The 23857-nt window shown below is 46.4% G+C and overlaps 1 pseudogene; it reads left to right on the top strand.

Annotated features, from left to right (window-relative positions):
- The first annotated feature begins 1544 nt into the window (after positions 1 to 1544).
- Positions 1545 to 2171, top strand: LOC147979585 (uncharacterized; annotated as a pseudogene).
- The last annotated feature ends 21686 nt before the right edge of the window (positions 2172 to 23857 follow it).

The following is a 23857-nucleotide window of genomic DNA, read 5'->3' as shown; positions in this document are numbered from 1 at the left end:
AGGCACATCGAGTACGTGGCAAACGACACCTATGCAGCGTATGAGATATGGAACCGCATCACCCTTATTTACCCAGGACGGGCTTCTTCGTGCAAAGTTGGAGAAGCAGGAGCCCACCAAGAAGCGCTCCTGGAGCAGCTGGGGATGGGGAGACGCTAACAGGTGAAGAAACAGACGGTGTCGGCCAAGAGCCACCAAAGCTAGCGTCGTTTTAGAATTATCATCAAATTTTCTTTCGGTTGTTTGCTTATGTATCGTTAGTTTGCTTATGATCATTTTCTTTTACTGAACTTAGTTTGCTTGTCATGCAGAATAGCTTGTAATGATGAACTTTGATTATGTCAGATTGCTTTCTATTGAGCTTAGTTTGCTGGTGATGAACTTGTCATACAGAATGCTTGTATCATTTGTTTTCCGTTGTTTGCTTATGTATCGTTAGATTCGAGCAGTGCACAAAACATATGAAGATGCAGTGCGCAAATAGGTCGCATGTAGTGCAAAAATGTGTTTGAATGCAGTACAGACTCTGTCGAATGCAGTGCACACATACACAACAAAGAAATGCACGCCTCTGCATTTCAAAAAAGAATACATAAGAGCAAAAACACAAAAACAAAATGTGACCTGTATGTGTAGTGCGGAATATGTGAACATGTAGTACAAAAACATGATAAATGTAGTGCACTAATGATTTACTAAGCTGTGCACGCCTCTGCATTTGAAAAAAGAATACATAAGAGCAAAAACACGAAAAGAAAAATGCGACCTGTATATGTAGTGCGGAATATGTGAACATGCAGTACAGAAACATGAATAATGTAGTGCACGAATGATTTGCAAAGCAGTGCACGCCCCTACATTTGAAAAAATATGCAAGACAAAAAAATACAAAGAAAAAAATTAACCACCCAGCTACAACCAGGCTCCAGCCAGTCCACACAAAAAGGGCCCCCCAACCCAGACTGCAGCAAGTACACGCAAAAACAGATGCAGTACGCAACTCTAGAAAAATGCAGTGCATTTGGTTAGATGCAGCAATACATTGTAATAAGCAATTAAGTTCCAGATTACCTACTTTTATCAGGGCTGCCGCAAGGACACGCAAAAAACAATGTAGTACGCACCTATAGACAAAATGCAGTTCTTTCTGATAGACCATGCAGTCCGGTATAATAACCAATGCAGTTCCGTGAACACGGAGGATACATATAAACGTGACAAATGCCCGTTCGCACAGCAAGTGGTGGTTGAAAATTTTACTCATCAAAAATAAAATAAAACCACGTTCGCATACAACCACCCAATCCGAGCAGTTCCATTGCCACAAACTCACGATCACAGATGAACCCACGATCTGCACAACCGCATCATTAGCGAGATCGTGCAATTCATTCGATGCGGCCATCCCACCCCGCGCCCTCCCCTTAAATTCGGACCCCTGCCAAAGGCCTTCTCATCCACAACAACACAACTATCCATTGCGCTGCAGCCAAATCGCTCTATCACATCGATCTCCACAGAAAACACCAAGCCTACTACCAGCGATGGCGTTCTCTGATGAGTACAAGGACGTGGAGGCCCACGGCAACACCAAGTTGCACGTCATCCACACCAACGACCAGAAGCAGATGGCGATCTCCCTCGCGCAGTATGAGCGCCACCTCAGGCTCTAGCGCCACAAAATCATCGGGATTGATCTCGAGTACAACAACGAGCCTGAAGCGATGCAGAAACCCGCCCTCGTCCAACTCTCCGTCGGCAAGACTCAGCCGGTGCTGCTCTTCCAACTGAGCGCCACTGAAAGGTGCACCATCTTCAACAACTTCCTCGCCGACCCTAGGTACACCTGTGTTGGCTTCTCCATCGACGTCGACAAAACCAGGCTAGAGCACGTTAATCTGGAGGTGGCCAACTTCGTTGACATCCAGAAGGAGTGGAGGGTCCCCGAGGCAACCAAGGAGTTGGACTCCCTTGGAGACGTCTCTGGCATGCTCATCGACGACTACTACAACAACATGAAGAAGAAGATAACCGATGATGAATACACGCACTGGGCCACCCTACCTCTGTCCATGAGGCACATCGAGGACGCGAGAAAGGACGCCTATGCAGCGTACGAGATATGGAACCGCATCACCCTCACCCAGGACGAGCTTCGCCGTGCAAACTAGGAGAAGGAGGAGCCCCCCAAGAAGCGCTCTAGGAGTAGCTGGGGATGGGGAGACGCTAACTGGTGAAGAAGCAGACGGTGCCGGCCAAGAACCAACAATGCTAGTGTCGTTCTGGAATTATCGTCAAATTTGCTTTCTGTTGTTTGCTTATGTATCGTTAGTTTGCTTGTGATCATTTGCTTTTGCTGAACTTAGTTTGCTTGTCATGCAGAATAGCTTGTAATGATGAAATTTGATTATGTTATATTTCTTTCTGTTGAACTTAGTTTACTGGTGATGAACTTTTCATACAGAATGCTTGTGATCATTTGTTTTCTGGTGTTTGCTTATTTATCATTAGATCTGAGCAGTGCACAAAACGGACGAAGATGCAGTGCGCAAATAGAACGCATGCAGTGTAAAAATGTTTATGAATGCAGTACAGACTCTGTCGAATGCAGTGCACACATACACAACAAAGTAGTGCGCGCCTCTGCATTTCAAGAAAGAATACTTAAGAGCAAAAACACGAAAAGAAAATGTGACATGTATATGTAGGGCGGAATATGTGAACATGCAGTACACAAACATGATAAATGCAGTGAACAAATGATTTACTAAGCAGTGCACGCCTCTGCATTTGAAAAAATAATACATAAGAGAAAAACACAAAAATAAAAATGTGACCTATATATTTAATGCGGAATATGTGAACATGCAGTACGGAAACATGAATAATGCAGTGCATGAATGATGTACTAAGCAGTGCATGCCCCTACATTTGAAAAAATATGCAAGACGAAAGAAAAAAATTAACCACCCAGATGCAACCAGGCCCCAGCCAGTCTCGTAGTAGATCTGCGCCCACAACAGGCGAGTTGTTCCGAGCCACGATGCAAGGGGTTGGGCACACATGGGCCCACAGGTCAGAGAGCATAGAGCAGTGAGCGCCGTGTATAAGCGCCCAAATAAGTAACCAGAGGAGTTCGATATGGCTGCCTCGCCAACACTTATAAATAGGTCGAGCGCGCCCTCCGCGTGCAAGGTGGGACTAAACATTGGGGCGCACACACAGTGCACCGGGAACCAGCCGTACTGACAGGCCGACTTGGGCCGAATACGTCTTCACTCCCCAAACAAAGGCCCAACAGGAAAAAGAGAGGCTGCTGAATTTTTTAAAAAAATTCCCACATACCACTCCACAAACACAGGCCCAAAAACGCGTTCTACGGTTCGTTGTGATATGACAATGTAGTTCGCTATATTCATGTAAGCACTCATGTTGCTTCTCAAATGCATTCGCGTACACTGAATTAGAATCAATCCACCACCTAACACCAACCACAACATTTATTACTTCCGTTGCTCAATTGCTTGCATAAAAACCATTCATGCTCCAGACTGACACAACTCCTAGCCCCGTTCCTCTTTTTCTTGAAATCGTACATCTAGGGTTCATCCCATCCCCAGCTGTTCTCTGAAATTCCACTGAACCCACCATGGACTGTAAGTGCGGGTGTTTGGCAAGGATGGAGCCGGTAGCGGACACATGCATGTACGGAGAGGGTCTAGGGGTCAAAAACACCGAGTGGCGCAGCATGCTTGGGTGCCTGATGATACACAACAGGGGGTTTCAGGCGCCATTTCTTCATCGCCTCACACCCGCAGATCTGCAGGAAAGTTGGGTATGTTTCCCCCTAACAATTTTCCACATAACCTAGGCTGCAACTCCACATCTGAATATATAGTTCCATCAATTTGTTCAGTAGTGTCAACAAATACAAACATAATTTGTATTGTTGTTTAGATTTGTTAGCTATTAAGACTAGATGCTTCCACCTATATTTCTTCAGTACCACACCAAGTATCGACCCTAATTAGATCAGAACCCCAACACACGAACAAAAAAGAGGGTCAGTAGATCAGTGTTGCAGTTCTCTTAACATGCTAGCGAAGTACACTGTAAATGACCTTGCAGTGTAAACATGTTATAGTATAATATATATCCTAGTAAAACTAGAGGTCAATTCTGTATATAAGTTTGTTCATATATTGCAACTACTTTACAAAAATAGTAGTCATATATATGTACATATTTAAGTCAACATAAACAGATCATCCTAAGTATAAAGAAAAACATTTGATGTTTACTTATAAACATTCTTTTTCCATCCATTCCAAAATGCAGAAACTGCCACCCACAATAAAATTTCCATGCTCCAAGTTCAGGGAAGCTTACCTTAGAGACACAACACAAGAATGGGTATGCAGACATGCAAGCTGACTACCACATTGACTCTAAAGACTGCATCAACATAACTAATGGCTTTGAGGCTAGAGAAGTGGCCATGGTATTTTTCTACAAAGAAGAAGACTCCTCAAGTTTACAATTTTTGCACTGTAGGTTGTCTAGGACAGAAGCTAAAGGCATTAGTGGCATATTCTAATGCTTTGCTTATGTTGTATGCTTTTAAAATTATGTCCATCAGAACGCTTGAACGATGCCTATTTGAAGTATGCAACCTCATCTGCATCATTTTATCACTCTTTTTAGACAAGTTGATGCTGACAGAAATGCAGTTCTCTAATACACATAGTACGGTCCTTATATAAAAAATTGCAGTGCTCTGAACAATAACAATGCAATGCCAATGGTTGGAAACTTTGTAGTTAACATATGTTGTTCAACAGAATTCTCATGCTATGGAGTTCAGAAGAATTGACATAAAATACAAGAAATAGCACCATAACTATTCTGCTAATGCAGTACGAAAGTGCATACTATGAAGTTCTCTGAAACACAGAATGTAGTCTAAGAAAGAGTTATCTCATAAGTTGTCATGCCCACTATAATATAGTTACATTGAGGTCCACTACTTAATAAAAATGCAGCACACAACAAACATATGCCAAAACTGCATCAATAAAATCAATAGAGGTGCCAATTCCACTCGCAGTTTGATAAGTGGCCAAAACAATGCGCAACCACTCAAATTTGAACAATTACCCACCAAATAATACATCAAACCCACGGCCACTACGATGAACAACATGAGCTATTCTTTAAAAATGCACACCAAAAAGACGAACATTACATGCGCAGTACAGTAAATTCAAACGAAAAAGAGAAACTAATTACAAGATTCAAAAATGCATCGATGCACAAAATCCAAAAAACAACAAGAATAGGCGAGTGGATGAAGCTCACACGCCTAGACAATCGATTTTGCAGAAATTGAAAACTAACTCCTAAAAATTAGACAAATTGTAGAGTAAACGGTCCGATTAAAAAGAACACTATCAAAGAATTCCTGCTAACAAACAACATCCGAGCAAGGAAAAGTCGCATCCAACACGAACACGAAGGAACAGAGAGTGTGGACAGGATAGACCGACTACTCATGCCGAACACCAGCCCGTGCCACCAAGCCGTAGGGGGAAGGACGCAACGGCCCCGGGCTATACCTACGACTTACGCAAGGACATGGACAATAGAGGCGGTCTAACAAGATCAATCTATAGATCGAGGGGCGTGCTGCAATGCGCGAGGACGGCCATCAGACCTGGCATGATAGACACAACCTCACATGGGCCGAAAACCGCATACGGCCTTGGTCCGAACTACACCGTGGTATCGCCCGGTACAGAGGCACCGCACACCCCCTATGCTTCACCGACGAAGTAATGGAACATCAGTTCCCAGAAGGGTTTAAACCCGTCAACATTGAATCATACGACGATATGACAGATGTCGCAGTATGGATCGAAGACTTTCTTCTCCATATCGACATGGCACGCGGTGATGATCTCCATGCCATCAAATACCTCCCGCTCAAATTAAAGGGACCAGCTCGACACTGGCTAAACAGCCTCCAAGAGAACTCTATCGGCAGTTGGGAAGACTTGGATGATGCCTTTAGAGACAACTTCCAACATACCTATGTTCGGCCCCCAGACATCGATGACCTTAGCCACATAGTCCAGCAACCCGGAGAATCAGCCCGGAAACTCTGGACCAGGTTCTTAATTAAAAAGAACCAAATTGTGGATTGTCCGAAACCTAAGCCCTCGCTGCCTTTAAACACCGCGTCCGAGACGAGTGGCTCGCCCGACACCTTGGTGAAGAAAAGCCGAAGTCCATGGCAGCCCTTACCACACTTATGACCCGCTTTTGCATGCAGAAGATAGCTGGCTAGCTCGTAGAAGCAATAGCACAGCGACTCTGGCACCTCCGAAGCTAGGGATGGCAATGGCAAGCCACAACACAACAAGCACAAACATCGAAACAACAACCAAGATGCCGAAGACACGGCGGTTAATGCCGGATTTAGTGGCTCAAAAGCCGGTCAGCGGAAGAAGCCATTCAAAGGAAACAGAGATAGTCCACCTAGTTTGTACAGAATACTCGACCGGCCTTGCTAGATTCATGGCATCCCCGACAAGCCTGCCAATCACACCAACATAAATTGTTGGGTCTTTAAATAGGCCGGCAAGCTCAATGCCGAACACAACAGGAAAGGGCCGCCCAGCGAGGACGACGATGAAGAGCCTCGCCTACAGAACACAGGGGGACAGAAGAAATTTCCCGCTGAGGTCAAAACAATGGACATGATCTATGCCACTCATATCCCCAAGCGGGAGTGCAATCGCGCGTTATGGGATGTCTATGCCTTAGAGCCAGTCGCCCTGAAATTTAATCCGTGGTCAGCCTGCCCGATCACCTTCGATCACAGAGACCATCCAACCAGCATCCGTCATGGGGGTTCAGCTGCATTGCTCCTCGATCCAATTATTGATGGATGTCAGGAACCCGATTCTAAGTCACACTGATCTAGCCTATAACACCTCATATCACTTTGCGCCCTCACGCACGGTATCCCCACGGGTGTCGCCTTACCATGGCCCGGGACCGTTTGCGCCTTTTGGCTCACGTGTATGATAGTGTCGCTAGCATCCATATGACAGAGAACCCGGGCCGACATGACCAGTTGTGAACCCAAAGTGGCACTAACTTACGGGGACAGGCATACATGAATCAACATCGAGCATGTTGGTCAGCAGCGAATCCGGGCTGTAGCACTGGGCTAACAGGACTCCGGTGAACCAGGCTGTAGCAGGCTAGGCAGGACTCCGTATGTCACCGTGTGACATTTCCCCGAAGGGACAGACACAGGAACGAAGTGAATCACATGTCGGCCAATCAAGTGTTCCGGAGCAGTAGTGCTGGGCTAGCAGGACTCCGGTGAACCAGGCTGTAGCGGACTACTATGGCCCATGGAAGCACAAGACTACATTTCCCCATAAGTGAGGCTACCAAGGATAAACAACTAGGTTGTCAGATCCGACACATACCAAGCATTTCAATCATACACACAATATGCTCAATATGTGCAATACAACATGGCAGCACAACAAGACTCTACGACTCAGAGTATTTATTCATTAGGCTCCGTGTAACACCCTCGATGCGGCTATATCTCCCACGTATCGAGGCACGGCTTAGAGGCATAATTGCATTGAAGGCATATGTCGCAAGTGAGGTAATCTTTACACAACCCATGTAATATAATAAGGGGAAAGGAGATACATAGTTGGCTTACAATCGCCACTTCACACAATTACATGAATAAAGCATTACATCATTCAAATACAATCAAGGTCCGACTACGGAACCAAAATAAAAGAAAAACCCCAAATGCGACAAAGGTCCCCGATCGACCCCAACTGGGCTCCACTACTGATCAACTAGAACGAAACAACATAAAGGATAAGATCTTCCTCGAGCTCCTCCTGAGCTTGGTTGCGTCATCTGCACGGACTCATCGGCACCTGCAAGCTGGTTTTGGAAGTATCTGTGAGCCACAGGGACTTAGCAATCTTGCACCCTCGCGATCAAGACTATTTAAGCTTATGGGTAAGGTAAAGGTATGAGGTGGAGCTGCAGCAAGCGACTAGCATATATGGTGACTAACATACGCAAATGAGAGCGAGAAGAGAAGGCAAAGCACGGTCGATAAAAGTATGATCAAGAAGTGATCCTATAGCAACCTACGTCAAGCATAACTCCAACACCGTGTTCACTTCCCGGACTCCGCCGGAAAGAGACCATCACGGTTACACACGCGGTTGATTCATTTTAATAAAGTTCAACTTCAGGTTTTCTACAACCGGACGTTAACAAATTCCCATCTGCCCATAACTGCGGGCACGGCTTTCGAAAGTTCAAATCCCTACAGGGGTGTCCCAACTTAGCCCATCACAAGCTCTCACGGTCAACGAAGGAATAGACCTCCACCCGAGACATTCCGATCAAACTCGGTATCCCGGTACAACAAGACATTTCGACAGGGTAAAACTAAACCAGCAACACCGCCCGAATGTGCCGACAAATACCGATAGGAGCTGCACATATCTCTTTCTCAGGGCACACTCAGATGAGACATCCTACGAGTAAAACCAACCCTCAAGTTGCCCCGAGGTGGCCCCGCAGTCTACTCGGTCGGACCAACACTCAGAGGAGCACTAGCCAGGGGGGTTAAAATAAAGATGACCCTTGAGTCTGCAAAACCCAAGGGAAGGTGGTAGGTTGTTAGTGCAAATGGTAAAACCAATGTTGGGCATTGCTGGAGGAGCTTTACTTAAGGCGAACTGTCAAGGGGTTCCCATTATAGCCCAACCGCGTAAGGAACGCAAAAATCCGGGAACATAACACCGATATGACGGAAACTAGGGCGGCAAGAGTGGAACAAAACACCAGGCATAAGGCCGAGCCTTCCACCCTTTACCAAGTATATAGATGCATTAATTAAATAAGATATATTGTGATATCCCAACAAGTAAACATGTTCCAACAAGGAACAACATCTCCAAGTTCCAACAAGGAACAAACTTCAATCTTCACCTGCAACTAACAACGCTATAAGAGGGGCTGAGCAAAGCGGTAACATAGCCAATCAACGGTTTGCTAGGACATGGTGGGTTAGAGGTTTGACATGGCAATTGGGAGGCTGACAAGCAAAAGGGTAGGCATTGTAGCATTGGCATAGCAAAAGAGCGAGCAACTAAGCAAGCAAAGATAGAAGTGATTTCGAGGGTATGATCATCTTGCCTGAAATCCTGCAAGGAAGAAGAACGAGTCCATGAAGAAGACAAACAGACGTAGACGAACGAATCCTCACACCACGACGTTATCGGAACCAACCCGAAGAAGCAACACCGGAAAAGAGCAAACAATCTAGTAAACAACCACCACATACACATGGCATGATGCACAACCAAGTATGATGCATGTCCGGTTTAAATATGCATGGCATGGCAAAGAGCACAAGCAATCCTACAAATTAAGTGGAGCTCAATATGCATCGGGATGCATATTGACAAAACACCACATCAATCATTTAGTTCTCTCTTGTTTATGTACCCCAACAATATTAAATGTTGATTAACATGGCAAGAGGTGAAGCACAACAAAACTACCTATCTAGGCAAGTTTAAATGAGGCCGGAAGCAACGAACAACAATTCCGGAAAATCCTCATATGCATAATTTAAGGTTTGGTACTGTTCTGCCCTAAACATATTTTAGAGTTGTTAAGCATGCAAAATAAGGCCACCATGTTAAACTAGGCAAAATTCTACCCCATTTACATATAAAGATTATTTAAAACCGAGCTACGGTTATTTAGTTATGAAATTAAAGCATTTTAACATGGCATAGGAGTAAATTTAAACAAACAACATTTTAAACATGTTAAACATGGAAGTAAGTGACATATTATGATACTAGACAAAATTCTAAGCAACTTTCATATTAAGTTTGTTTTAATCCGATGCAGGGTTCAACAGTTATTAAATGCATGATTCTAAAGGGGTTTTCTGAAAAACTGGCAGCCTCTGCATAATGGACAAATTCGCAGCGCACAGAAAAAAAACAGCTATGGGCTGAATCTGAGACAAACTGGGCTGCTCACCGCGGGCCTTAGCAGGCCGGCTGGCCTAGTGGATCTAGTGCGGCTGCTAGGTTTGCACAGATGGGCCAAGGATTGGCTGGGCCTTGGTCAACGCGACCACGAAGCAGGGGAGGCAGGGGATCGAACTGCTGTTCAGCTCGAGCCTGAGCAGGGCAATGGTGGCGGCGGCTTGGCAAGGCCGGTCGCTGGGGGTCGAGGAGGCAAGGAGGAGGCTGAGGCCGAGCTCCAGTGGCCGGATCTGGAGCTGACTCTCCGTTCCTGGCGTCAGCGGCGAACTCTGGCGGCACCATGGCATCCTGCAGAACGGGAGGGAGAGAGCGATGAGCTCGGTAGGCAGGGAGAAGAAGGACGGTGAGGTCGGGGCTCACCATGGCAGCGGTGGTCGACGGCGGGAGACCAGGCGGCGGAGACGGCTGGAACGCGAGTGAGGGGATCGGGGCTCTCCCGATCCGGATCGAAGGCGGCGGCGCGCATGCTGGAGCAGGCGAGGGATTTCGGGCGCTGGACGGGTGGTGGCGGCTCGGGCTTCAAGGCAACGAGGAGGAGACCGTGGGGCGAAGCAGGTCGGGGCAAGGGGCTCCTGTGTGGCGGCCGCTGCGAGCTAGGCGCCTGGTGGATCGAGGGAGAGGAGCTCGGACATGAGCGATGGAGCCATCGAGGGGAGACACTGTTGCGGGCTGGATGAAAGGATTGGGTGGCTGCGGAAAACAAGGACGATGGTCGGGGAGGATTTGGATCGAGGAAATGTGGTTGGCTGAGGGGATCGAGGGAGGGGATCCCGAGAGGATCTGGGTGGAGTGGCGGCGGGATGGGACATCTCCCTAGGATCTAGGGTTGGGCTTTAAATATACAGATGAATTTAGTTTAGGGGCTACCTCGTCCCTCCGATCGTAATCGGACGGTCGCGAATAACTAGGCTAGGAAGCTCAATTACGAAAACGGAGACGTTTTGTAGATGTTTGGGGATGATCCGGACACAACGGTGGCGACACCTCGGGTCGGGTCCGGGACAACTTTCGGACGCTCATGTGAGGGGTTCGATGCACTGTGCAGAGAGGGTTTCGGACCGTGCGGTCGCATCGGACAACTCCGGAAGCGAAGAGGGGAAGGAGGATGGACTAGGTGGGCTGTGGCGAGACTGCGAGGGGAAGAAGAGAGAGAGAGAGAGAGGGCCCAGCATCTGTTTTCGGAGACCGAAAACGTCCGACGATTTGACCGACTATATTGTCGCTATAGTTAACGGTTGGGGCATCAAACGATCTCCGAATTTGATGAAACTTGACAGGCGGTCTATCTACACTATAATAAAACCACACGTCAACTCTCATCCCATTCCGAGAACATTTTCCGGCCACTTATAAAATACTATTTCGGACATGCCGCGGGCGCGTGCAAGTGTGTCTGGGCTCAGAACGGACAACTGACGGAACGAGGAGACCGGGACGGATGCAATTTTTGAAAACATGATGATGCAATGCACATGATGACATGACAAGATGCAACACGCAAGCAAATGACAAGGCAACAACAACGAATAACTGGCGGACACCTGGCACATCGGTCTCGGGGCGTTACAACACTCCACCACTACGAGAGGATCTCGTCCCGAGATCTAGAATGGCACCGGAGGGAAAACGAAAGAGAAAGAGAAGCGGTAAAACTAAGTTGCTTCTTTGACAAACGAGTGAAACCAAAGAACCTTGCGAGGTTGAACAAATTTGAGAAAAGAATACAACGAAGGTGAACTAGGTCGAAAACACTCCGTTAGAAAAGAGGGACAAAGAGCATTGCGAAAAACCTTGAGGTCGAAGGGCAAGATATTTATTGGAAACACTCCGGTTAAGGAAGGGGATCAAGGAAGACCAAATTCGGGCAGCACTCCGGTTGAAATGAAAATAATTGAATAAGAACTTGATAAGGAGATAGAACTTGAAAAGAGGGCACGACACTCCGGTTAAATGGGCAATCATGAAAAGAACATGATCTTTAGACAAACGAGATGATGGGTTGAGAAGAGCAACATCAATAGACCTCCGGGAGAAAGAATAGGATAAGGATAATTGAGACAAAAGAATGTAGAAGAAAAAGCCAACTTCTACTACAAAAGAGCTTGAAAAGGCATCTTAAGGAGAAGGGTCGAACGGAGTTGTTGGAAAACCAACAACGAAAGGAGTAGCTTGATATGGGCTTAAGGAATACATCTCAAAATATGAGGTGAAATTCTGCCACTGACGGAAGCACTAGATTGGATTGATATGAACAAGGAGACGAGAAACTTATATCACTGGGAAGATAAATGAAGAAACTTGGATCATATATGAGCACAATTATAGCAACAATCCTTAGGAAAGGCTTTTGGTGAAATATAACCCAAGATAAATCCAACGAGGAGGTTGATGGATTTAAAAAATACCTCATTCTTAATAACATGTGAAACATGAACTCAATTATCAAGAATGATGTAAAAACCACCTCCAAAGATACGGTAGAAAGAAATGCACTCCGGATTACAATATGAAGAATGCTTGAGCTTCTTAGAAAAAATGTCGATGAACACTTCGAGAAGGAATTAAATCCTTGATGAACCCATCATGAAGATCCTCCATGAAGAACTCTGGAAATAAAAGAAATGATCAATCGAAATGGAGGATGAAAATAATAAGGTTGAATCCTTGCAATGATTTAAATGGATCTCGCGATGAAATAATTGAGAGAACTTGGAACTCCGGGAAAGAAAGAAGAGCACTTGAAACCAAGAATAAGTATGATGAACCACTCCGGAAAACAGGAATTGAATAAACTCGATGAAACAAGAATAAGAATTACATTATGCCTATCCTTCACCAATTAAATTGATGACAATCAACGGCTTCAACATATTACTTATTCTCTTTGAAAAGGATTAAGATAGATATAGCATAAACTCAATGGACCACCGGTAGGATTGAAACAACGAATGAATTGATATGATGAAGAAGGAAGAGAACTCTTAAGCAAACCACCGTAAGAATTGAAAAGAACGATTAAAACAGATAACGAATCACCGGGAAGAATTTGCAAATGAACGAAGATGCTTGAGAGAAACTAGATACATGAGAACGAAGGGATCACGAACTGATTAGTGATCACTTGAATGATGCACCGGTAAGATTTGGAGAACGAGAGCTGAAAGCTGGAATGAATAATAATGAGATGATGGCCTCCGGATAACAAACTGAGAAGACTCTTGAATTGCTCCGGATAGGTGAAAAGAATATCTCACAATCGCAAATAATTATGAGAGGATGGCAACAAGCTAGAATCACGAATCTTGAAGAGAATGGAGCAAGATTAAAGAGAAACTCTTCTTCGGTCTTCAAATGACAACGAGAGACACCACCGTGAATTGTTGAGGCACTCCGGAATGAATAATGGAAAGGTTGAGCCAACGATGAAAATAATTTGAAAGATCTTGGAGAAACCCTTTGACTGATGAAAATTCATTCTTACGTCAAACTTCGAAAAGAAATTTGGATAGCTCCGGGAAAATAAGAAGAGTCAGGTAAGATCCTGGAAAAAGACCTGTGGGTTAGGGCCCACTCAAAAGATACATCGATGAACGATTTGAAGGAGAGATTGCACCGGTTGAATTAAATGGCTTGAATAAGATAGGACCTTGAAATAGCTTGAACGGATGCAAGGTGAAAAACACAAATCTTCGAAATATCTTCAGCACTCCGGAACAAATGAATAACGAGAAGTGAAAGATTAAGAATTGCACCTTCATGAGAAAGCATTGAAACAAGGAAAGGATATGATCACCAAAGCTTGACTTGAAACCACCGGAGAAGATAAAAGAAACGAAGAATGATGAACTAGAAGCTCCGTTAGTATCTTCATGAGAATCACCCGAATAAGAACATTGAAGGAAAAGAATGGAGAGGCTTCCCATCAATAAGATTTATACTCGATTAAGAAATCCGAGTCCTTGAAGAAAAACAAGGGAGGGAGGGCGGGAAAAACAAAGGCAACTTGGAGATGGATGACACAAACAACGTTGAGAAGAACTGATACTTGATCTTGTGAATGTTGAAATGATCGGATCCACTTGAAGAGAAGCACACCGGTTAAAAAGGATTGACAAAACAATCTTGATGATCAAGAAGGATTAGTATTCACATCAGAGTATGAGAACACCATTTAGACAAGGGATGGAATCAACATTTGACTTCGAAGCAACTCGAATACCACAACTCAAAACAAACACAAAGGGTTGGCTCACAGAATAAGCCGGAACAAACATATGATAGAGATTTCGTCCGAAGTTTTCGTGGTGGGGCCTACACAGGCTCGATCGTACAGCACCGTCATGTACAAGGCAGTGCACATGACATACGAAGCATCCCCGAGTCGGCATAGCCAAGGACTCTTTAAGACACAACGAGACCACTGTAAAACCAACTGTGAATAGGCGGACCACTAGATGTCGAACCCCAATTTCATATCATACATCTGTCGAAAAGATATCCTAAGAGCTACTTGAATTCCCACTATAAACTCCCGAAACTTTCCGGTTATGCAATCAGGTGTTGGGGATACAGGGGAAGCATAATATCTCACCCAAAACTAGCAAATCCTACATCCAGCTGTATCCATCCTTCAACACATAACCAAGAAACCTTCGGAAATCGTCTACCTCAACCTTCGAAAAGCATCCGTTATACAAGTTATGGCAATACTCCCGAACTCCCGCCCCAGTACTGGGTGGCGTCGAGGTTATCTCACCAACGAACTGCATAAAAGAGATTTTCGATGTCGGCGTACTAAACTCAGGTATTCCAGAACTACAAAGATAAAATTATGACGACAACACCTCAGAGCTCAACTCCCCAGGACACTTCCACAAAACCCCTGACAGGAGGCACCAAAATAATGTCCTCATCATAAAACCATCGGAACGATTCCAAGATACCCGCGTGATCCTAAAAAATTTTTTTAGTGAAATTTGAGAAGAGAAGAGTCAGAACTCTACGTCAGGATGCCTTACCAGAGCGATGAGGAGACTGGGAAGTAAAAAGAATTTCTAAACTCTCCGATATATAATTCCTAAATGACTCAAAACATTTTTCTAGACACAACTCGGCTGCTAAAAACGATCAAGCAATGGGGCTCCTAAGGTCGGGGAAGGCTCTGATACCAACTTGTAACACCCTCGATGCGGCTATATCTCCCACGTGTCGAGGCACGACTTAGAGGCATAATCGCATTGAAGGCATATGTCGCAAGTGAGGTAATCTAAACACAACCCATGTAATATAATAAGGGGAAAGGAGATACATAGTTGGCTTACAATCGCCACTTCACACAATTACATGAATAAAGCATTACATCATTCAAATACAATCAAGGTCCGACTACGGAACCAAAATAAAAGAAAAACCCCAAATGCGACAAAGGTCCTCGATCGACCCCAACTGGGCTCCACTACTGATCAACTAGAACGAAACAACATAAAGGATAAGATCTTCCTCGAGCTCCTCCTGAGCTTGGTTGCGTCATCTGCACGGACTCATCGGCACCTGCAAGCTGGTTTTGGAAGTATCTGTGAGCCACAGGGACTCAGCAATCTCGCACCCTCGCGATCAAGACTATTTAAGCTTATGGGTAAGGTAAAGGTATGAGGTGGAGCTGCAGCAAGCGACTAGCATATATGGTGACTAACATACGCAAATGAGAGCGAGAAGAGAAGGAAAAGCACGGTCGATAAAAGTATGATCAAGAAGTGATCCTATAGCAACCTACGTCAAGCATAACTCCAACACCGTGTTCACTTCCCGGACTCCGCCGGAAAGAGACCATCACGGTTACACACGCGGTTGATTCATTTTAATAAAGTTCAACTTCAGGTTTTCTACAACCGGAAGTTAACAAATTCCCATCTGCCCATAACCGCGGGCACGGCTTTCAAAAGTTCAAATCCCTGCAGGGGTGTCCCAACTTAGCCCATCACAAGCTCTCACGGTCAACGAAGGAATAGACCTCCACCCGAGACATTCCGATCAGACTCGGTATCCCGGTACAACAAGACATTTCGACAGGGTAAAACTAAACCAGCAACACCGCCCGAATGTGCCGACAAATCCCGATAGGAGCTGCACATATCTCTTTCTCAAGGCACACTCAGATGAGACATCCTACGAGTAAAACCAACCCTCAAGTTGCCCCGAGGTGGCCCTGCAGTCTACTCGGTCGGACCAACACTCAGAGGAGCACTGGCCCGGGGGGTTTAAAATAAAGATGACCCTTGAGTCTGCAGAACCCAAGGGAAGGTGGTAGGTTGTTAGTGCAAATGGTAAAACCAATGTTGGGCATTGCTGGAGGAGCTTTACTTAAGGCGAACTGTCAAGGGGTTCCCATTATAGCCCAACCGCGTAAGGAACGCAAAAATCCGGGAACATAACACCGATATGACGGAAACTAGGGCGGCAAGAGTGGAACAAAACACCAGGCATAAGGCCGAGCCTTCCACCCTTTACCAAGTATATAGATGCATTAATTAAATAAGATATATTGTGATATCCCAACAAGTAAACATGTTCCAACAAGGAACAAAATCTCCAAGTTCCAACAAGGAACAAACTTCAATCTTCACCTGCAACTAACAACGCTATAAGAGGGGCTGAGCAAAGCGGTAACATAGCCAATCAACGGTTTTCTAGGACATGGTGGGTTAGAGGTTTGACATGGCAATTGGGAGGCTGACAAGAAAAAGGGTAGGCATCGTAGCATTGGCATAGCAAAAGAGCGAGCAACTAAGAAAGCAAAGATAGAAGTGATTTCGAGGGTATGATCATCTTGCCTGAAATCCTGCAAGGAAGAAGAACGAGTCCATGAAGAAGACAAACAGACGTAGACGAACGAATCTCACACCACGACGTTATCGGAACCAACCCGAAGAAGCAACACCGGAAAAGAGCAAACAATCTAGTAAACAACCACCACATACACATGGCATGATGCACAACCAAGTATGATGCATGTCCGGTTTAAATATGCATGGCATGGCAAAGAGCACAAGCAATCCTACAAATTAAGTGGAGCTCAATATGCATCGGGATGCATATTGACAAAACACCACATCAATCATTTAGTTCTCTCTTGTTTATGTACCCCAACAATATTAAATGTTGATTAACATGGAAAGAGGTGAAGCACAACAAAACTACCTATCTAGGCAAGTTTAAATGAGGCCGGAAGCAACGAACAACAATTCCAGAAAATCCTCATATGCATAATTTAAGGTTTGGTACTGTTCTGCCCTAAACATATTTTAGAGTTGTTAAGCATGCAAAATAAGGCCACCATGTTAAACTAGGCAAAATTCTACCCCATTTACATATAAAGATTATCTAAAACCGAGCTACGGTTATTTAGTTATGAAATTAAAGCATTTTAACATGGCATGGGAGTAAATTTAAACAAACAACACTTTAAACATGTTAAACATGGATGAAAGTGACATATTATGATACTAGACAAAATTCTAAGCAACTTTCATATTAAGTTTGTTTTAATCCGATGCACAGTTCAATAGTTATTAAATGCATGATTCTAAAGGGGTTTTCTGAAAAACTGGCAGCCTCTGGATAATGGACAAATTCGCAGCGCACAGAAAAAAAACAGCTATGGGCTGAATCTGAGACGAACTGGGCCGCTCACCGCGGGCCTTAGCAGGCCGGCTGGCCTAGTGGGTCTAGTGCGGCTGCTAGGTTTGCACAGATGGGCCAAGGATTGGCTGGGCCTTGGTCAACGCGACCACGAAGCAGGGGAGGCAGGGGATCGAACTGCTGTTCAGCTCGAGCCTGAGCAGGGAAATGGTGGCGGCGGCTTGGCAAGGCGGGTCACTGGGGGGTCGAGGAGGCAAGGAGGAGGCTGAGGCCGAGCTCGAGTGGCCGGATCTGGAGCTGACTCTCCGTTCCTAGCATCAGCGGCGAACTCTGGCGGCACCATGGCATCCTGCAGAACGGGAGGGAGAGAGCGATGAGCTCGGTAGGCAGGAAGAAGAAGGACGGTGAGGTCGGGGCTCACCATGGCAGCGGTGGTCGCCGGCGGGAGACCAGGCGGCGGAGACGGCTGGAACGCGGGTGAGGGGATCGGGGCTCTCCCGATCCGGATCGAAGGCGGCGGCGCGCATGCTGGAGCAGGCGAGGGATTTCAGGCACTGGACGGGTGGTGGCGGCTCGGGCTCCAAGGCAACGAGGAGGAGACCGTGGGGCGAAGCAGGTCGGGGCAAGGGGCTCCTGTGCGGCGGCCGCTGCGAGCTAGGCGCCTGGTGGATCGAGGGAGAGGAGCTCGGACATGAGCGATGGAGCCATCGAGGGGAGACACTGTTGCGGGCTGGATGAATGGATTGGTTGGCTGCGGAAGACAAGGACGATGGTCGGGGAGGATTTGGATCGAGGAAATGTGGTTGGCTGAGGGGATCGAGGGAGGGGATCCCGAGAGGATCTGGGTGGAGTGGCGGCGGGATGGGACATTTCCCTAGGATCTAGGGTTGGGCTTTAAATATACAGATGAATTTAGTTTAGGGGCTACCTCGTCCCTCCGATCATAATCGGACGGTCGCGAATAACTAGGCTAGGAAGCTCAATTACGAAAACGGAGACGTTTTGTAGATGTTTGGGGATGATCCGGACACAACGGTGGCGACACCTCGGGTCGGGTCCGGGATAACTTTTGGACGCTCATGTGAGGGGTTCGAAGCACTGCGCAGAGAGGGTTTCGGACCGTGCGGTCGTATCGAACAACTCCGGAAACGAAGAGGGGAAAGACTAGGTGGGCTGTGGCGAGACTGCAAGGGGAAGAAGAGAGAGAGAGGGCCCGACATCTGTTTCCGGAGACCGAAAACGTCCAACGATTTGACCGACTATATTGTCGCTATAGTTAACGGTTGGGGCATCAAACGATCTCCGAATTCGATGAAACTTGATAGGCGGTCTATCTACACTATAATAAAACCACACGTCAACTCTCATCCCATTCCGAGAACATTTTCCGGCCACTTAAAAAATACTATTTCGGACATGCCGCGGGCGCGTGCAAGTGTGTCTGGGCTCAGAACGGATAACGGACAGAACGAGGAGACCGGGACGGATGCAAGTTTTGAAAACATGATGATGCAATGCACATGATGACATGACAAGATGCAACACGCAAGCAAATGACAAGGCAACAACAACGAATAACTGGCGGACACCTGGCACATCGGTCTCGGGGCGTTACACTCCGAGGAGCCAAGAATTAAAAACATGGGTCTCACGACCCAACATAAAGAGCATACAAGCAACAAGCACATGCGGAAGCTTAACTTGTCTGAGTACAGACAACTACAAATGAAGAAGGCTCGGAAGCCTGACTATCTACAAGACCCTCCCAAGGGTACAAGATCATAGCCGAGATAACAAGCTAAACGTCGAAGTCCATGTGGAACTACTAGCGAGACTGAAGTCTCTCTACAAAAACATGAATTAAGCAAACGTGAGTACAAATGTACCCAGCAAGACTTACATCAAAACTAACTACATATGCATCAATATCAATAAAGGGGTGGTGGAGTTTAACTGCAGCAAGCCAGCTTTGACTCCGTGGCTATCCTGGACAATGACAGCAAGTAACTCTTTTGAGGTGGCGCACACGAGTCCAAATATTCACCATATCGATACTCCACTATGGATCCGCTCCCGTCTCCCTACGAGAAGGCCATCCATAGCACTCACAGTTATCTTGCGTATTTTAAAGTATCCACTTTCACTTGTCTATGAACTGTACAGGCAACCCAGAAGTCCTTTACCGCGGACACGGCTATTCGAATAGATGATGTTAACCCTGTAGGGGTGTACTTCTTCACACACGCTCTCGCCACTTACCACCATGTACACGTCGTGTATCTCGGTGACCTTCAAGCGGAAGCCTGGCGAGGGAGTCGGCCACGACCTGACTAACCACGCGAGTCTCTAGTCGAGGTTTATCGCCTATTCAGGTTCCATCCGCAAGGAGATTCAGCCGGGGTGTCGCTCACGGCCCCAAACGATGTGTGCAGGGTTCCCAAGCCCACCTTGACGGATGGATCTAAGCTTGGTACACCATGCCACGGTGCCTAGTCTGTCCCAAGCCCACCTATACCGGGTGCCACTTGGTAGACTACTAACACTACCTACAAACACCAGAAACTAGTTGCAACTCCTGGACAGAGATCAGGTTGATTAATAAGTCGAGAGAGATTGGAGCACCTGGAGCCCAATGTGTGGTAGTAACTGTTCATGGATCACAAACACAGAACTCAGTTCCTGAGAACGGCTGCAATGAGACAACCCACCATGTACTCGTACATGGCCTCTCACCGCTACCTTTACCAAATTGTGTTCACACACTTAGCTCTCAACGGTAGGACATGTTCACCACACTCCAATTCATTCCCGATGAATCAGACCCGACTCAACTCTAAGCAGTAGCAGGCATGACAACAAGCATGAATGAGTAGGCACATCAGGGCTCAAACAACTCCTACTCATGCTAGTGGGTTTCATCTATTTACTGTGGTAATGACAGGTCATGCAGAGGAAAAGGGGTTCAACTACCGCAGCATGTAACAGTTGAATCGTTGTTGTCCTAATGCAGTAAAAGAGAGCAGGAGCAAGAGAGTGGGATTGTATCGGAATGAACAAGAGGGTTTTGCTTGCCTGGCACTTCTGAAGATATTATAGCTCTTCATCGGTGTCATTGAACTCATCGTCGGAACCACATCTACGCAGGGGGAACGGTTACCGGCAACAGAGAGGAAACACAATCAATGCAATGCGACAATATGATGCATGAATGTGACATGGCAATATGATGTGATTTGAGCTAGTGCAGCTATCAAGAGAAGGGTTTGAGTTGATTTGCATCAAAGGTTCAAATTCAAATTCAAACTATGAATTTATAAAGTGCATTATCATGTTTTCATCTAAATAGCAAGGTTAAGTTGCTTTGTCATGCATGAGAATGGTACAGATGGATATATTGGATTTTTCTGATCATTTTTCATATATAATTTGTTTCATTTGGAGTTACGGTTGATTTTCTATGAATTTTTGAAGTTTAGGCAAATTTCTGAAAATAAATAAATCATTTAGATTTATTTAAATTCCAGAAATAGTTTACTGCATCAGCATGACGTCGATGTAACGTCAGCGGTCAACCGGCACGGTCCAGGTCAAACCTGACCAGTGGGACCCATGTGTCAGCAGTTAGTTCAACTAACTAAGTCTAGTAAGCGTTAAACTAATACTAATCCTAGTTTGGTTAGTGGCCTGGGGCCCACACGTCAGTGACCCGGGGAGTCAAACTGGGCCCACCCGGTCAACGGTCAGCGGGGTCAAACCCACCGGCGACTCGACGCCGGCGAGGCCCGAGACGGTGGCGCGGCTCGGAAAACGCCCACAGGGCACGGGCAAGGCTGTTCTTGGGCTCGTTGGAGAGCTCTTGCAGGCGCGCGTCTAGTGGTGGTGGATGCCGGGTCTATCATGGCCGGAGCCAATGACAGTGAGCTCCAAGGCGGCGGCCGGAGTTCGGCCATGTGCGGGGTTGGGGCTGCGGCGTGCAAACACAGGAACTGAGGCGCTAGCGAGGCACTACGCGATGCAGCAAGCATGTTGGGTAGTACGGGATGACCAAATGGTCGCCGGAGCGACGCCGACGACAAGCTCGAGTGGAGGTGAGCTTCGGCCATGGTGGAACTATGGCCTAGACGGTGCAAACATGTGGGAAAGAAGAGGGGAAAAGCGGCGGAGCTCACAGGGAGGTCGAGGAGCAGATCAGAGGGCTCGGGGGCGACCGGAGCGAGGCGAATCGATGAACGGCGTCCAGCGGGTACCGAGGTTGAAGACGACCCGATTGCGGCGATGCAGGGCCTCCGGCGAAGCGTGGCTCAGTGGGGAGGGCGAGGGCGTCGCGGCGGAGCTCGGGAGCAGCTCGGTCAGGCGAGGCGGTGGTTGTGGCCGTGTGGCAGCGAACGGCGGCGACGAGCGCGTCGGCCATAGCGGGGGAGGACGAGGGAGAGATCCAGGGAGAGAGGGGAGAGGTGCAGGGGGTCGAGGAGGAGTGCGTGGCGACGTCCTGAGCGTCCGAGCATCGAGGGGGAGGGGCAGGCAGGCAGGGTGGTGGCATGGCGAGCTCGGCGGCATCACGGTGTACCTCCTTTGCCTACTGGCAGAGGTAGGTGATGACTGGCAGCGGCGCTGGGCTGGGCCGGCCAGGTGGGCTGGTCAGCTGGGCAACGACAGGTGAGGCCAGGTAAGCCTCCTCTCTCTGGTTTTCTCTATTTGTTTCTGTTTTCTATTTTCTGCAGTAAGTTTTGATTTAGTAAAAATAATAAACCATTTGTTAAAATGCTAAAATTAATTGTGGGCACTTGTGAATTTGTTTCCAACAGCCCTCATTTAATTTCACAATTATTTGAGCACTTAAAAATATGTATAGCATTTAAATGCCCAAATTCAAATACAATATGATTTAATTCAAAAATCCAGAATGGCCTAGAAATATGTGCATGACTTTTGGCAGAGGTTTTCGCCTTTAACAAAAATCATGAACTTTTCTAAAGGGCATTTGGGGTCATTGAAAATATTTTTATCGAACCTAGTTGAATTCATTAGGTGCTAGGGTTTCAACAATCCCCATTTCAAGTTTCATGAAATTTAAACATGATGACATGATGAGCAAGCAAAGTCAAGCAAGGGCTGAACTGGGGCTGTGACAGCTCACCCCCACTAAACAAGAATCTTTCCCCGAGATTCAAGTCATGAGGTAAGAAGATAAAGGGGTCACAAGCTAACACGACCTTCATGATCTGATTTGCCCTTCTCGAAGATGTTTATTCATTTCTCCAATTGATCTTGACGTCTTTGCTTTGAAATCTTCTTGCACCTATGATGACGGAAGAGAGGAAACTCGACAGAATTCGATCTTCACAAAGATCAAGCGCTACATGATCAACTCATGGAATGAGACGCTGGAACGTCTCTTAAGCCGGGACACAATGCACACATCAAGACAGATGGAGAGAAACTGATAACAAAGGTTCGATTTGGTAGGCAACATTTCCACGCTTAAGAAGATGGTGGATGCGTTTCAAGTAGCGAGGAGTTAAGTTGCCCTTCATGTCGAACGGGGCACCTTAGAGGAGGTGGCTCGTAGAGCTATTCCCTTAAGTGCAAAAAGAATTACTTTTGATTCAGAGATCATTCAAACTCTTTATACCAGCCTAAGGCAATTCACAACAATCGTTTGGCGGAGTACAAAGGGATGGCATACCCGGACTAGAATGAATGAAATGGACTACCTTGTTGCAGACAACGCAAAGTATGATTTGCATATCATCAGTGGTGGAGGGGACCCATGGTAAGTCCACTTTTGAAGATGATATTGGACAGCAACTACTGAGAAGGGCAGCCCATGGGGGATTGGCACAATGGCGGTGCAAGCTGGGAACAAGATTTTAACTGTTGGGAATGTTCCAACCATCATATCTGCCTGAGATTCAGATCCGATTGGTAATAGGATACTTCAGAATCAGCATGTCTGAAAAGAAAGTTTGCAACACAATTCGACGGGATGGCATTGCGAGATTCTCGAGGAATGAACTAAGATAGGAAGCTCCAAAACATGTGCTGGTTCTGCTAAACACATGTGAACACGCTGTCCTAGACAAGCATGACCA

The sequence above is a fragment of the Triticum urartu genome, chromosome 3A (genome assembly GCF_056163025.1).
Source record: "Triticum urartu cultivar PI428250 chromosome 3A, HENAU_Tu73, whole genome shotgun sequence".
Lineage (NCBI taxonomy): Eukaryota > Viridiplantae > Streptophyta > Magnoliopsida > Poales > Poaceae > Triticum > Triticum urartu.
This window is presented reverse-complemented; position numbering and strand designations above follow the sequence as displayed.